We start from the raw sequence: 13,279 nt of genomic DNA on the forward strand, positions 1-13,279 counted from the left end.
TGTGAAAAGATTTGTATTATACCTTTAACCGGTCAAGGAAATTTAAAAATTTAGTTTCTGCCTGTTTGTAGTAAATTATTTAGTTCACATCTTTTTTTTTTTTTTTTTAAACCTCTGAAATGTTGTGGCCAGTTAAGAAAAAATTAAAGGCCCACTAAAGCACTACAGAACAGAGTCTGGTTCATGATATATTTGTTCAGCTTTATTTGGTCTTTATTTTTAGGTGAATTGCAAACGATGTAAATTCATGTAGTTCATTAGAAAAGCACTTGAAGGATTTTAATAGCCTTAGATTCTGTGTCAGTGAACTCTAACATTTCCAAACAAGAGACAGTACACATTCTTAGAATTTTTCTGAGTTCTGTTCTGAGATTATAGTACTAAAGATGATCATTATTGACAAATGACCAGTACCAAGCATGTCAAGAGCAAGGTTATGTGCAAATATAATTGAAATTTCATAATGGATAGAACATAGCATCAAATGACCTTCAGAACCTAGGTCTGCTATAGATTTGGTCCGTGTGAGTCCAGTAACCTACACAGGAGCACTTGCCACATTGAGTTTTTGGACATGCAAAGCGGGGAATCGGATTGTGATCGGTGGTGGGTTTTGACTAGTTCATTGCACCTCCTGGATGGTTTTACAAGGACCGCTGGAGTACTCTTGAAAGTTAGCCAACCCGCCAGCCTTTCCAAACAATACACGAACCTAAGGAAGAATGTTTCATCCAAGTGTCTATAAGAAGACATTAACTTTCAAATTTTTTAATTGAAGTCGTGAATATATAATCTACCTTTTATAATCAGATATCCTGGAGAGGTGATAGGAAGGTGACTCCCCATTGATTGGGTCATAGGTTGACAGATATCTAAAGATCCAAGAGATGGGCATCTGGGGGCATTTTGTTGAGAACCACAGTGCTGGAAACCCAGTGAGAGTCCAGAAGGAACTTGGAGCTCTCCCAACCCAGCTAGACCTCCTTGCTGAGGCCCCATATTCACACACCATCCAGTCACCTCTATGGGAGCTAGACGAGTGAGCTGTAAGCATCTTCCACCTCTCCCATTTTGGCCAGGAGCATAAGAGATTCTCACACCCATCACCACCACTCCCAACAAGAACCACCATGACCCTCTAAAAAGCAGTGTCAAAAATCTTGGAAATTTAAAAAAAAATTTTTTTTTTCAACGTTTATTTATTTTTGGGACAGAGAGAGACAGAGCATGAACGGGGGAGGGGCAGAGAGAGAGGGAGACACAGAATCGGAAACAGGCTCCAGGCTCCGAGCCATCAGCCCAGAGCCTGATGCGGGGCTCGAACTCACGGACCGCGAGATTGTGACCTGGCTGAAGTTGGACGCTTAACCGACTGCGCCACCCAGGCGCCCCAAAAATCTTGGAAATTTTAGTTGAAAGAGACCTAAGGGCTGTCTGGTCTGACATTTCCATCTCCGGATTCCGACTTGTGTTCAGGGAGAAGGAATTTCAGAGAAACTTCAGCCCTAGCAATTTCAAAGGCAGGTCTTAATTCCAATAATTATATATACAGTGCTTAATTAGCCCATCTATGCTTTTTCTATACCATAACCAAATATAAATCTACTTCTTCTAGAATCTCCCACATTCCCACAATTGTGTTTCTTCTCTTATTTCCAATTAAATGGAAACATTTAGTCCTTTTCTTTGTGAAAGGAACATCAGCTATGACTAGTCCTACATTGTTTTAATGAGAACAAAAGCAGAATGGTCCAAAATTACTTGCTTGCAGCTACAAAACACGTTTAGGGAATGAAAATTTCCTTCATTAAATACGTGAGAAAAAAAAAGGAATTGTTTTGAAGTTCTTAGGATCAGCTTGTATCGGCTTCATTGTAAACTGATACTAAAGAGCCCCCATTATGATCTGTCTATTTTGGTGCCAGAAGGGTTTTTTCTTATGCTGAATTATTAAGTTCTGTCAGCTGCTGGGCTGTCATATAGAGATATAGTAAATCACATTACATTTTGTCATGGATTACACAGAGCAATAAATTTGGGAATAAAGATCAAAGTGGTCCCACCATCACATCTGAGTGTAGGAGGGATGTTTAACTTGTAGAAAACTGATTTAGGTGAAGCTGTTGCAGTCCTTGTGTGAATTTGAAATGAATGTGAATATTTGGTTGAAAATGAATGAGCATCAAATCCCAAAATGACTTTGAATTTTTGTATTTAGTTCAGAGAAGTTAATTCCAACACCTAGCTGCCTGACTCGAATTAGATAAAGACCAGTGCAGGGTGGAGGGCTCCGTGAAAACTGCATTTCTGTATTTTAACTGCCTTCGTGACCAAACAGCCTATTCCCCTCTGCTGTTATTTGCGGTGTTGGGGGAGCACGCAATTAGTTAAATACTCTGGTACTAATAGAGCCTGACTCCTTGGAGCTGTTTGCTTTTCTCTGCACTTAAAACCATTAAAAGTAAGCCAGCTTAAGATCACGGAGCAGCCTTGATTATTTAGATCTTGATGGGTATTATCCTTGTTCTATGTTACCATAGCAACTCTTTGGGGGTTATCAAAGTTGATGATACTCATTTATTGAAAACAACCAGCCTCAACTCGTTGGGTTCTCTGCCCAGGAAAGTCACAGGAGAAATGAGATAATATAGCAGAAGCAGAAATTATGTGCTTTATAAATGACTGTCTTTTATTTAGGAGAGTGCTCCCAGTGATATCCTCAGTTAGCTGGAGCAGTGGCTCCCAAACTTGACTGATTATCGGAAGCAATGAGAAAGTTTTTTAATACAGATTCCTGGGCCACAAGATCCTGGAGATTCTGATTCAGTAGCTTTAGAATCTCAAATAACATTTTTTACCTCTCACTCTGATGTCATCTCTACTCCCTCCTTCATTGTAGTCCTGTTTGGGGGAAATATTGTTCATTGCTGTAGCCTATTCACAGATACTGAAGCTATGCGAAATTGTTTCTCAAGATTTATGCTGTAATAAATCCGTCTGGCGTCTGACACAAACAAATCATCCCCAAAAGGTCATATGAGGATTAAGACCCGTCCAGTCCAAATGGCATCAGGATTAAGTGTAATTGGGATATAGATAGGGTGGCTTGTGGTGCTGATTTTGGTCCAAAAGGAAATAAAAGGCAAGTTGGTGAGTGCGCATGTCAGTTATAGCCCCAAGAGAGTGTTCAACCAAGATGGAAAGTTTAACAGGGATGCTGCAAAGGACTAGTTGGAAGACACTGAACAGTTTGAAGAATTCAGCATCTGTAAGAGGGTAAGGCATACTCTTCAACAGTAGATCATGGAGACTTTATTTCCAGGCCTCAAGCTCTTCTAATGTGCTTTTTCTCACGCCTTCTGATAATGCTGTGATGGATGCCTCCTAACTCCACTGCTCCCAGATTGGAGCCACTATTTTAGAGCATCTCCATGAAAAAAAACAAACCAAGTAGAGCTTTGAGAGAATGACCTGAGCCCATACGTTTGCTGCTACTTCTGGGCAAGGGATCAAAGGAGCCAAAAACACCACTTCATATCCACCGGGATGGCCACAGTCAAAAAGAGAAAATGACACATTTTAGCCAGGATGTGGAAAAATTAGAACCCTAATTCTTTGCTGGTGGAAATGAAACATGGTGCAGCCATTTTGGAAAATAGTTTGGCAGTTCCTAGAAAGTTTAACATAGAGTTACCATATGACCTAGCATTTCTGCTGCTACCTAGGAGCCTGAGGCCTGCAAATAAAATCTCCATGATCTTCTGTTGAAGGATGAAAATGGAAAATACATTTCCCCTCCAAAATGCTTGTATAAGAATGTTTACAGCAACATTATTTATAATAGCCAAGAAATGGAAGCATCTCAAATGTCGATCAGCTGATGAATGGATAAATAAAATACATTTTTCTATACAATGGAATATTATTTGACAATGAAAAGTAATGACATCCTGACACGTGCTGCAACACAGATGAACCCTAAAGATGCACTAAGTGAAAGAAACCAGTCACAAAAGGCCACATGTGTATGACTCCATTTATATGACATGTCCAGAATAGGAACATCTGTAGAGGCAGAAAAGAGATTACTGGTGGTCAGTGGCTGGGGGGAGGGAAAAAGGGAAGTGATTGCTAATGGGTGTGGGGTTTCTTTTTGAGGTGATGAAAATGTTCTGGAAGTTGATAGTGGTGATAGACATACAGCTCTATGAATACGCTAAAAACCACAGAATCGTACAGGTTAGAAGTGTGAACTTTATGATATGTGAATTATATCTTACTAAATCTGCTGTTAAACATAGGAAGTCTGACGATGCTGAGGAGGGTTGAAAGTGTGGAACAGGGGCACCTGGGGGGCTCAGTCGGTTAAGCATCTGACTCTTGATTTTGGCTCAGGTCATGATCTCACGGTTCGAGAGTTCCCCCTGCCTGGGATTCTCTCTCTCCCTATCTCTCTGCCCTTCCCCTGCTTGCACTCGCTCTCTCTCAAAAGAAATAAACTTAACAAAAGAAAGAAAGAAAGTGGAACAGAAAGAACTCTTCTATGTTGTAGTGAGACTATAAAATGTTGGTGGCATTATCCTTTGAAGTTGAACATTTGATTTCTGAACCATCAATTCAGGGATGATTTTGATCTGTTCACACCATTGAATATTCTAAAGCAGTGGCTATGAAGAAAATACAGTTTCAAATGAAGCATCATGAACGAATTCTTCTAAAAATGTGTGAGAGGGGCGCCTCGGTGGCTCAGTCGGTAACGCATCCGACTCTTGATTTCGGCTCAGCATTTGTGATGCTAGATGTTAAGTGGTGTGGTTGTTTTAGGAGGGTTCTTTATCGTTTCTCATAATCGTGTAGAATGTTCTTTTTTATCTATCCATTATATAATGTAAACAATTACAACTAAAAACCATTAGCAATATCAAAAGCAGCAGAGCACCCCCGTTTCTGGATGCATGTCAGGAAAAAAAATTCCTCCCCCATGAAAGAATCTGAAACAAGCAGGGGCGCCTGGGTGGCTCAGTTGGTTAAGCGTCTGGCTCTTGGTTTCGGCCTAGGTCATGATCTCGCAGTTCGTGAGTTCAAGCCCCTCGTGGGGCTCTGTGCTGACAGGGTGGAACCTGCTTGGAATTCTGTCTCCTCCTCTCTCTCTGCCTTTCCCTGACTTGTGCATGTTCTCTCTCTCTCTCTCTCTCTCTCTCTCTCTCAAAATAATTAAATAAACTTTGAAAAAAAAGAATCTAAGACAAGCAGTGAAGGACCCAAAGTCCCGAAGTGAACCCAAAGGACCCAAAGAGAACGAATGAACAAGAAAGAGTAACAAAAGATTGATTTTGACAGCTGACTTTTCTAATAGCCCGATCCTACAGTTTTGTAAGCTCATCTCCACTAAAGTAACCTCTCTCTTGTTTCCACTTTACCCATCAAAAAATGCAGACATGCCTTAGACCTCAACATTACTCAGCTAGTTCGCCTCCACGATCCCAGTCCATCAGGTCCGCCTTTTGATCACTGTTGCCTTACCTTTTATTTTTCCCCTTCCCTCACGCGTGAAGAACCTGGTCTTTATCCTCATTCCAGTGCTTACTCACCACTCTCTGATCCCTTGCCATCTAGAACTGCCACGATGCCTATGTTGCTAAACCTCAGTCCTATTTAATCTTTATTGTCCACTTTATCTGCACATTATAAAATAGTGAGCGGGAAAGTTCAAGAAGTTGCCCGTGGTCACACCACCCGAGTTGGTTTAACTTCAAAGCTTGTGCTCTTTCCCACCATGCTCTACTGCTTACCCTTTGGCAACAGTTGTTGGAATCGTCAATCAAAGTAACTTGAGTTGATGAAAAAAGATGGCTGAAGCAGCTTTGAGGGTCTGGGTGATGGGAAATTCACCTACACAGCCACAAAACTAACAAGACCTTCTGTGTGCGGATGGAGTATGGGATAGAGCATCATACTCTTGCCAAACACTGTGAATATTACTTTTAAATAAATTGGTATGGTAATTCTGTCTCAGTGTAGATGACCCTGGAAAGCTGGATAAGCTCAAAGCTGTTTTTAATTAGGAAGATCTGATGACTACATTTCAAGAATGTCTTCCCAGCACCTATTCCAAACTTCCAAATTATCCAACAGAGACAATAGAGATTTTGTTAAGTATCGAGATTTATATTGAACTGCCTGCAAATCTAACAGGGCAACTTCCTGTAAATACATTGTTTCATAAACTTTCCAATTAATATTCATTACATTCTTTTTTCTTATACAAATGAGCCAAAAAGTAGAAAAATTTCCAAAACAATAAGTAGAATATTAATGAGATTTATGAGTATGACAGATCAGAACGTCTAACTCCCAAATTCAAAGCTTATTTGAAATAATTTGTTGCCGGACCAACAATTCAATTAACATCATTTGGTCATTGGACAATTGTCACCATTCTTCAATGTCTAAAGTCAGATATTTGAGATAGATCTTCCATCGGCTTCCTAAAAGTACTACACCAACGGTTGATGACACTCATATGTAAATATATTAAGTATATTTAAAGTGTATATTAATTATATATTTTTAAATTTCTTCTTTTTCTTTAACATTTGTCAAATCATGCAACATTAGATTTTGGTGTCGTGCCTAACAGTAACAAAGACATAAAAATATTAGAGAAGGTAGAGATTCTTAAAAAAATTAATTGGCCCCATTTACATTTGGTCTTTGATGATAAATTCTTTTTTGCACATCAGAGAATAGTTGCTTCTTCCCTAGAGCAAAGTAAAGTTTTTTTTTTCCTCCCTCATTCTCTTAAAGTTTGTGTTTCTGCCCAAGTAATAAATGAGTTTCAGTTTCTGTGGCCTCTGCTTCAGAGCGTTCCTCTGAGGGTGAGCTTTTGAAATATGATTAGATCTTAATTCTTTAACTATTTCCATAAGCTTGTTTCACAGTTTGCTTTCTTATTCAGCGAGTGGGGTGGAAATTCATGTAAATCTTATGTGATCATTTATGGGTGTTAGCCGCATAAATACCTATGTTGCAATGGCAAGAAAATTAGTCCTTCTGAATTACAGTGAGGGCAGAAAATCAACTGTCCCAGCTTCTTCTATAGGTTAACTGTCATTAAGTGCACATTATTTAATGGAGACAAGAGACTCTATTCACTACTAGTTGGACATATTCAGAAGTAGGGCCAAATTGGGGAATATGGGCACTTTTTCTAAGAATGGATCCACCAATATTTACTGGGTACTCAAGAAACAGTGATATCGATAATGATACCACGGCCCTTTTCCAAGACTGTCCGGCTTCTCTCTTCCCTTGTAGGGGATGTGGCTTCTCCCTGGAATTCTTACAAAATAATTAGGCAGTGACAAAAACAAAACACTTGGGTTTCTAATTCCTCGATTCTGGTTCTGGGTAAAGCAACTATATAAAATGACTTAATCAATTCTTTAGAAATTAACTAAAGCTGAAGAGTCGCTAAATATGGACTGACATCTGCAGGTCAAATGTTAACTCAAGCCTAGAAGGAGGGAGTCTAGGCCTTCAGTACACTCACCGCATCAAGTATGGGGCACAGAATCAGCCTGTCGTCTGCCTCTCGATTGCTACCATTCCTCTCATGGACATCTCCTTCATGGAGAGGAGGAGGCATGATGGCAGATGGGATCTGAACCAAATACCACCAAAGTCTCACCCCAACTCTTACTGGCGAGTTAAGAAATGGCACGAATCTCAGGCCGTAAACTCAAATGAGCTTATTGTACTATACTCTCAGTTTCTGTTTTGAGTCACCATTTGGCTGCACGGCCAAAACTTGATACTAGTCCTCGGTCACCCCGGACGTCAGTCGCTTCCCCAGGATACCATGTGAGAACCAAGGGCTCTCTCATGCCATGGTGTGGTGGATGAGGCATGGAGCCCTCTGATCGTGCATATCACCCATCCACAGAGGCATCCACCGAGACATCTGTTGCCCCCACGGACCTTTGGTGGCCGGTTGATACCGGTTACTTCTCTGTAACCCTTCCTTCCTCTTTGAAAGCCCCTTCAAGCCCTGCATTCTCTTTGCTGCATCCATACTTCTCTCCGACACCTCGGAGGTTTTATATTCTTCCTGCCTTTTGTCAGGGAGAGGCGTGAACACACAGGAAACTGGGTGTAGCAGTCGCTGGCCTGCTTACACACGCACACACCACACAGCCCATTTCTGCTTCTGGCTCCAAATATACCTGCCGGTGTGGCTAAGAACTCAAGGTCATACAGCCCCTTGCCTCCATCCATCTGGCCTGTGAGCACAGGCCCCCCTGCAATGAGAGCGGCCCCATCTCTGTGGGGTTTCTGCGCCTTCCCCGTCCGTCAGGCTTGGCCCAGAGAATGGGGCAAGAAACAAGGCCTTTGCTCAGAAACAGACTCACAGATAATCGTTTTCCCCTTCACTTCAGATTATGCCTCATTACTCCAGGTTGGAGAATCATTTCTAGTCTAGAGTCGGGAAGCAGGCAGGGTAAGACCCACTGTGACTGATACACTTCTATGCCCGAGCCCCACTGGCCCAGGTTAGAGAGTCAAAAGCCAAAAACTGCCTCGTTTGGTTTCTCTATACTTCTGTTGTGTCATCCTTTCTGTGAGGTAGTAAGGGCAGCAGGCCAAGCTGGGAAAGGTTGAGAAATGGAAGAAAACACCAGGTTTAGGACTTCGGAAATATCCTGGTACCTGCAAGTATGTTCTACATAAAAATCACTAAGATGTCGGGGCGCCTGGGTGGCGCAGTCGGTTAAGCGTCCGACTTCAGCCAGGTCACGATCTCGCGGTCCGGGAGTTCGAGCCCCGCGTCGGGCTCTGGGCTGATGGCTCGGAGCCTGGAGCCTGTTTCCGATTCTGTGTCTCCCTCTCTCTCTGCCCCTCCCCCGTTCATGCTCTGTCTCTCTCTCTGTCCCAAAAATAAATAAACGTTGAAAAAAAAAATCACTAAGATGTCAACATTGTTACTCTGGATGATAGATGGTAGGCAATTTCATATGTATGCCGTATAAATATATTTTTTATCTGTTATAACTTATTTAAAATATATTGCTAAATGTTAATATATTAAAGTATATCATGTGTTAGTACATATAAATATATTTTTAAAATATACTAATATATTAAAATATATTATTTAAAATATATTTATATTTTCTATATATAATTTTTGTACATTTACATATATTTTTTGAGAGAGAGAGAGAGGGTACAAGTGAGTGAGGGCAGAGAGAGAGAGACAAAGAGGGAAAGAGAGAGAGAAGCAGTACTCACCCAAAGTGGGGGTTTTTTACCTGAAGTGGGGCTTGGGGCTCGTGCTCACCCAATGTGGGAGTCAAAATCGTGAACCATGAGGTCATGACCTGAGCCGAAGTCGTATGCTTAATGACCCTGCGACCCAGGCGCCCTGCATTTACATAAATTCTATGTAGTTTTTATATATTTATATATAGAATACATATATTCTATGTAATTTTTATATAATTACATAGAATTTACATATTCTATACTGAGTATACATTTACTTTTTATTTATTTAAAAAAATTTTTTTCTTATGTTTATTTATTTTTGAGAGAGAGAGAGACAGAGTGTGAGCAGGGGAGGGGCGGAGAGAGAGGGAGACACAGAATCCGAAGCAGGCCCCAGGCTGTAAGCTGTCAGCACAGAGCCCAACGCGGGGCTTGAACCCACGAACCGTGAGATCGTGACCTGAGCCAAAGTCGGACACTTAACTGACTGAGCCACCCAGGCGCCCCTATATTTACTTTTTAAAAACAGCTTTATTGAGGTATAATTTTCATACCATAGAATTCTTCTGCTTAGAGTGCTGTAGAATGATTTTTAAAATAGATTTATGGAACTGTATAACCACCACCACACTCTGTATTTACTTTTATAATAAAAAGAAATGTTTATTAAAATGGCCTCTTTTACCAGCCACGAGAAGGTCATCGCTGAGCTGAATGGAGGGGGTGGGGTCAAACTCAGGTAAAGAATGGACAGTCACCGAGCTGCTCAGTAAATATTTCTCGAAGTAACGAGAGAGTGAAAGTGGGGACAGAGGGTAGAGATCGCCTTTCCCGCAAATGTGCCTGTGACGGAAGAAAAGCAAGCCTGACGCCTCCAATATCCCACAGTCCTGCAGGATTTTGTACCTGTTACTCCTTCCATTTGGGATTATCTTCTCTTTCTTTTCCAATTCGTTGATTCCTGTTCATTCCAAGCTGATAACCTCGAGCAAGTTTCGTCACCTGTCTCTCAGTTTCACTGTCTGTAAATGAGGATAATAATCGTGTCTACCTCACAGAGTTTTGGGAGTGTTAGATCTGTTAATATATGTAAAACACCGAAGCAATACATGTCAGTAGAGTAAGAGCAAAGTAAATATTAGTTGTTTTGTTGTTGCTGTCATCGTCATCGTCATCATCTCATTCATCCCCATCAGTCATCGCCCTCAGCATCAGCAACACCATCAACATCATTATCCTTTAATATTCATGTCCTTACAAAAGGCTTCTCCAGTGTAGGTATCTCATAGTTTTTCCCTAATAGCACTCTGTGCATAGCTCTCCCATGACATTTATGCCATATTTTATTTATTCACTTATTTGTCTCCTCCCTGGCTGCGTTAAATCATTTACCTATGTAAACATAGAGAGCCCGACACAGGGGAGGTACTCAAAGTAAATGTTTAGAAAAGCATCACAGGGATCTATCAGGATTTCAGAGGGCTGTGAGTGTGTGTGTGTGTGTGTGTGTGTGTGTGTGTGTGTGTGTGTATGTTTAATACTTAGAGGGATATACAACTCTTTGAGTTTTCTACTCTTGCCTTACTTTTGTTAATTTGTATTATTTAAGAGACTTCTGTATTTTACCTGAATTATCAAAACTTTTGGCAATATGTTATTCATAAAACTTCCTTATTGCCCTCTTAATGTCTGTAGGATCAGATAGCGATGTCCACTTTCTCTCATTCCCGACATTAGTTAATTTATATTTTCTCTCCATTGTTTCTGATCAGTCTACCTAGAGATCTATCCATTTTATTGATCTCAAAGAACCAGATTTTGGTTTCACTGATTTTCTCTATTGTTTTTGTTTTCTATTTCATTATTTCTACTCTTACATTTATTATTTTCTTTCTTTTGCTTATTTTGCCTTTCATTTGCTATTCTTGTATAAGTTTCTTCAGGGGAAGCTTCTATCGCTTATTTTAGATTTTCCTTCTTTGCTAATAAAATAATTCAAGGATAAAAATTTCCCCAAAGCACTGATTTAGCTGCATTCCACAAACACTATGCTTCCATTTTTTATTAATTTTTAAATATTTTCTAATTCACCTTGTAAATTCTTGTTTGACCCATAGAAATTAGGTGTATTTTTTTGAAATTAGGTGTATTTCTAATTTTCTGAATATTTTGGGAATATCAGTTATATATGGATTTCTAATTTAATTTCATTGTGATCAGAGAATATACTGTGTGTGATTTTAATCCTTTTATATATGTGTGTGTGTGTGTGTGTGTGTGTATATATATATATATATATATATACACATACATATTTTTTTTTCTTTTTTTTTAATTTAGAGACAGAGAGAGCATATGTGTGCAGAGGGGCAGAGGGAGAGAGAGAGGGTCTTAAGCAGGCTCCACAGTCAGCCTAGAGCCAGACATGGGGCTTAATTCCATGCCCCAGGATCGTGACCTGAGCTGAAATCAAGAGTCGGACACTGAATCACCCAGGCACCCCTGATTTTAATCCTTTTAAAATTTATTGAAAGTTGTTGTATGGCCCAGAATGTGGTGTCTGATTAATGGTCAAGTTGGTTGACAACGTTTTTCAGATCATCTATATCCTCACTAATTTTCTATCTACTTTTTTTTTTTATCAATTCCTGAGAGAAGAGGGTTGAAATCTCCTCATTTATAATTTTTTGATTTGCCTATTTCTCCTTTCAGTGCTGTCAATCTTTGCCTCATGTATTTCAAAGCTCTTGAAATTAGGTACATAACATTAAGATCGCTCTATCATTTTTATGAATTAAATTTTTATCACTATGAAATATTCTTTTGTTTCTGCTAAATTTCTTTGTTCTCAAATCTACTTGGATATTAGCATAGCCACCCCACTTTTCTTCTGATTACTGTTTGCATGGTACATCTTTCTTCATCCTTTTACTTTCAGTGTGTTTAAATATACAAAGTTTATTTTGAAAATACTACATAGTTACACCTCCTTCCAGATCCAGTACGACAGGCTGTGTCATTTAGATGAAATTTTTAACTATTTGTGTTTAATGTAATTATGGGTATTGTTGGGTTTCATTTTACCATTTTGCTGCTTGTTTTCAATTTGTCCCATCTCTTTTTCCCTTTTCCTCTTATCGTACCTTTTATTGATTCACTGAGTACTTAACTAATACTCCATTTTATTTCTACTATTGGCTTAGTAGATACACCTTTTTCTTTATTTTTCTTTTTTGCAACACGGCTCTTTCCTATGCTCTGCCTTCGAGTACTCTTATACCAGTGTACCATAAAATGTAAGGGCCTTAATAACACTGTAGCTCTATTTCCCTATTCCAAACCTGTTTCTACATACATTATGAACCCCAATAGAGTTGTATTATCTCTTCTTTTAAAAGTACATTTTCTTTCAAAGAAATTTTCAAAAGGAGAAAAAAGATAATTTACATTTACACACTTATCCTCTGTGTCCAGTGCTCTTTATTCCTTGAGTTGATCCAGGTTTCCACATTTGCATTTGGTATCGTTTTCCATCTACCTGAATGACGTCCTTTAACCTTTCCCGTAGCTCATGTCTGCTGGTGACAGATTTTTGTTTGAAGATGTCTGTAGTTCACCTCAGTTTTAAAGGATATTTCTATTAAATATACAATTCTAGTTCTTTTTTTAATGTTTATTTTTGAGAGAGAGAGACAGCACAAGCAGGGGAGGGGCAGAGAGAGAGGGAGACGCAGAATCGGAAGCAGGCTCCAGGCTCCGAGCTGTCAGCACAGAGCCCGACGTGGGGCTCGAACTCCCGGACCGCGAGATCGTGACCTGAGCCGAAGTCGGCCGCTTAACCGACAGAGCCACCCAGGCAGGCGCCCCTAAATATGCAATTCTAGATTGACAGGTTTTTTTTTTTCTTTCAGTGCTTTAAAGACTCACTATGTTATCTTCTGACATCATTCAGATGAGAAATCCTCATCCTCAGTCATTCTTATCTTTTTAATGCATGTGCTTTCTCTGGCTG

At 39.8% G+C, this 13,279-nt stretch overlaps 1 protein-coding gene across 8 annotated transcripts in view; it reads left to right on the forward strand.

Moving 5' to 3' along the window:
• CEP112 (centrosomal protein 112) overlaps positions 1-13,279 on the forward strand; it is a 418,049-nt gene that overhangs the window by 296,752 nt on the left and 108,018 nt on the right. The window lies entirely within an intron of this gene.

This window comes from Lynx canadensis, chromosome E1, assembly GCF_007474595.2.
Source record: "Lynx canadensis isolate LIC74 chromosome E1, mLynCan4.pri.v2, whole genome shotgun sequence".
NCBI lineage: Eukaryota > Metazoa > Chordata > Mammalia > Carnivora > Felidae > Lynx > Lynx canadensis.